Here is a 4,016-nt window from a genome sequence, read left to right as displayed (position 1 = left end):
TCTCCTTCTGGCCAGCCTCCTCACCCCTTATCCAACCCTGCCCCACTCCTCACTAGCACCACCACCACCACCACCAGCACCACCACCACCAACCCCCTTGACCCCCACCCAATTTACACCCCTTGCTCATCCACAGAGTCATTTCTTTCCCTAGCCTCCAGCTATCTCCCCATTACGTCCCGACTATGGAGATGATTGGAGGACCATGAAAGACCATGATGCAACAGTCCAGCAAGAGTCAAGCAAGGCGCTCTGACACTCCATGGCTCGGCGGGCAGGACAATGGGCCTGAGCGTTTTTTTTTTTTCTCCAATCTTTTTTTTGGGAGCGGGAGCAGAAATATTTCATGTGTTATCAAAAACTGAAAAGTGAATTTTTTAAAAGCCCCCTCTCATCTTAAGACCCGTAATAAAATTGCCCCGTAGACACGAGGGCTAGTTGAGAAGAATGAGAGTAGTACACTGCGCTCGCTCACACATACAGTCCCAGGAAAAAGTTTGTACACCCTTTGAAATGTCTTACATTTCTGTCAAAATTGATCATAAAACATGGTCTGATCTTCCCGGAAATCTCAAGAAGGAACAATCAGAGTCTGCTTTAATTAATTCCATCCAAACATTTACATGTTATAATATTTTTATTGGTCATAAGGCCATAACATTCACAGGAGAGCAGGGCATAAGTAAGTACACCCTTGCATTAAGTAGGTTTTAACCCTCAGTTAGTTGAAATATCATCGACCAGACTTGTCCTGTAGTTGCAGATCAGATTAATAAAACAATCTGTTTGTATCTTGTCTCCCTCTTCTTTAGAGAACTGCCTCTCGTCAGCAAGGTTTGTGGCATGTCTGGAGTGCATAGCTTTCTTGACTTCATGCCATATAATCTCAATTATTTTTTGTCAGGGCTTTGACTGGGCTATTTCAGAATGTGTATTTCATTATTATGAAGCCATTCTAAAGTCGATTTGCTTCTAAATGATGGGTTGTTGTCACATTTCAGGACCCATACTCTTGTGTGCTTCATCTGTGTGACAGACTTCCTCACGTTTTTTTCTGTAAAATATCACAATAAACTTGAGTTCATTGTTCCAATGATGATAGCAAACCGTCAAGGGCCTGAGGCAGCAAGGTAGCCGCATATAATGACGCTCCCGCCACCATACTCAGAAGAGGAGATGTAACAAAGAATAGCTAAAAATGGGATTCATTCTGCCAATCTAAAATGAATGGGGTTTCTGTCCAAAAAAAATATTGCAGCACCTTTGAGGTTTGCGAAAAAGCATTTATATGCTTCATAGAATTACTGCAAAATATTCTGTAGACCAACGTTGAAACCAAAGTTGAATTGTTCAGGGGAACACACAATGTCATGTTTGGAGGAGAACTGGAAAACCACACCTTCACCAAAACATCATCTCCACCTTTGAGTATGGTGGCGGGAGCATCATTATATGCGGCTACCTTGTTGCCTCAGGCCCTTTTCAGTTTGCTATTATCAGTGGAGCAATGAACTCAGAAGTTTATCGAGACATTTTACAGAAAAAAAGTGAGGTAGTCTGTCACACAGTTGAAGCACACAAGAGGATGGGTGCTGAAATGTGACAACAACCCATACTTTAGAAGCAAATCGACTTTAGAATGGCTTCATAATAATGAAATACACATTCTGGAATAGCCCAGTCAAAGCCTTGACAAAAAACAATTGAGATTATACGGCATGAAGTCAAGAAAGCTATGCACTAGACATCCCACAAACCTTGCTGACGAGAGGCAGTTTTCTAAAGAAGAGGGAGACCAGATACATCCAGATTGTTTTGTTTATCTGATCTGCAACTACATTAAACATCTGGTTAACTTAGGGTTAAAACCTATTGAATGCAAGGGTGTACTTACTTACCTTGCTGTCCTGTGAATGATTACATCTTATGGCCAATGAAAATATGAAAACTTGTAAATCTTTAGGTTGAATTAGTTAAAGCAGACTTTGGTTGTTCCTTCTTGTGATTTCCGGGAAGATCAGACCATGTTTTATGACCAATTTTGACAGAAATGTAAGAAATTTCAAAGGGTGTACAAACTTTTTCCTGGGACTGTACATAGGGAATAGCTGATGGCTATGGTGATGGAATAGCCCTGTAGTATTTTGTGTGCGGTGCGGTGTCTGTCTGTGGTGTTGGTGGAGGTAGCGATGATGATGCTTCTCGCAGCGCTGATAGTAATCTAGCCCCGCTGTGGTTAACTGATGAAGATAATAGAGCTACACTGGTGTGAACTGGGGCTTGATCAAACAGGAGGAGAAAACCCTCTCATCCATCACCATTGAACCCCCACCACCACCTCCATCTCAACCGCACCGCACCGCACAGCCTATTCGCCAACCCCGGCCGCACACCACCCCTCCACTCTCCTCTCCTCTCCTCTCCTCGCCTCTCTCCATATTCAAATGCGTTTCGACAGAAGTCATTCAGCCCTGTTCATCGGCAGTCTTTCTGAAAATAACTTTTTGTGCCATATGAAGATTGGATTTTTTTACAGATCGTGACGGCAAGGCAATGCATTCATTCAAGTGTACTCCCTCCTGAGAAACGTATCGTGATCTCTAATAATATTCTGTATACGGTTTCACCCAAGCGCTCCCTTTAAATACAAACGCTGTATTAATATTAATATTTATGGACTGTGTGGTGGGGGAGCGAGTGTGTGTGTGTGTGTGTGTGTGTGTGTGTGTGTGTGTGTGTGTGTGTGTGTGTGTGTGTGTGTGTGTGTGTGTGTGTGTGTGTGTGTGTGTGTGTGTGTGTGTGAGTGAGAGAGCGAGGGAGAGCGAGAGAGAGAGAGAGAGAGAGAGAACGAGAGAAAGAGAACGAGAGAGAGAGAGAGACACACACAACTTGGAGCAGCAGCAGCAGAACAAACTTCCATTAATTCCTATGGAGTGGAGGGAGGTCTAAATTAATTCCTATTCACATTTTAATGCCTTTATGCAGATTGGGGTTGAGAGGGAAGGGGCCCAGGGCTCAGGGATGGGAGAGGAGGTTAGAGTTGAACAGCCCACCTGAGGAATACATCTGGAGGCTTACCCGGCACTGAAAAACAGAGTAGCAAAATTACTTTAAATATCTCACTCATATAAACAATTACCGGTATAATTATAATATAATATGATTATATTATATCTAATAATAATAATAATAATAATAATAATAATAATAATAATAATAATAATAATAATAACAATAACAATAACAATAATGATATTAATAAAAGAGTTGGTAATAATAATAGGAACATTCAAATAGAAATTCAGCATTTGAAAAATGGTAAATATTTCAAGTGACAGCTGACAACAAAAGACGACCATGCCAAATAACAAATGTAGATTTTTGTTAACGCTACATTCACATCAACATCCCTCCCCTTGCTTTCCCAGTGTCCACTCCTTCAACGACCACAACCAGTGCAGTGCAGTGCATGTTATCTTTCTAAATCATCCCAACTGGGGATGAGCATGTCTGGGCTATTTCAGGCCGTGTCGGTTCCTCTCTGTGTGCCTGATGAAGCGACCCCTGGACCTCTTTACTTGGCTCAGTCACCCCAGCCTCCCCCCAACTCTAACACCCCACTCCCACGTCCACCTCCACCTCCACCTCCACCTCCTCCACCTCCCCTATCCCAGGAGAATGGTGATTCAAGTCCATCCATTTCAGTTTGCCGAGCTTGCTTAACTGCATCGAGTGGCGGCAAACACAAATAGATTGCACTGGTAGCTGGCGTGGGGCCCCCTCATTCTGCCCAGTTACAACTGTAATCATTACATATTTACTCAATGGACACGCGCTGGGAGCCGGCAAGCCACTGGCCTATCCGTTAATGTCTCTGTCGTGACACCTGCGGGGTAATTGTCATTAATTGCACTCATTTGGGTGGCAGGTCAGTAGCAATCGAAACGCAGGTGTTTGGGACAACCGTGATTATCAAGTCTCAGATATTGGCTGTGGTGGTGGCTGGTGGAGGGGGA

At 43.3% G+C, this 4,016-nt stretch overlaps 1 long non-coding RNA gene across 1 annotated transcript in view; it reads right to left on the bottom strand.

The window, feature by feature from the left end:
- Nucleotides 1–2,995: 2,995 nt before the first annotated feature.
- Nucleotides 2,996–4,016, bottom strand: part of LOC134439089 (uncharacterized) — a 32,294-nt gene continuing 31,273 nt past the window's right edge. The window contains exon 4 of the long non-coding RNA XR_010032707.1: nucleotides 2,996–3,084. This is a non-coding gene — a long non-coding RNA (uncharacterized LOC134439089). The remainder of the gene's footprint in view (nucleotides 3,085–4,016) is intronic.

This window comes from Engraulis encrasicolus, chromosome 22 (assembly GCF_034702125.1).
Source record: "Engraulis encrasicolus isolate BLACKSEA-1 chromosome 22, IST_EnEncr_1.0, whole genome shotgun sequence".
Lineage (NCBI taxonomy): Eukaryota > Metazoa > Chordata > Actinopteri > Clupeiformes > Engraulidae > Engraulis > Engraulis encrasicolus.
This window is presented reverse-complemented; position numbering and strand designations above follow the sequence as displayed.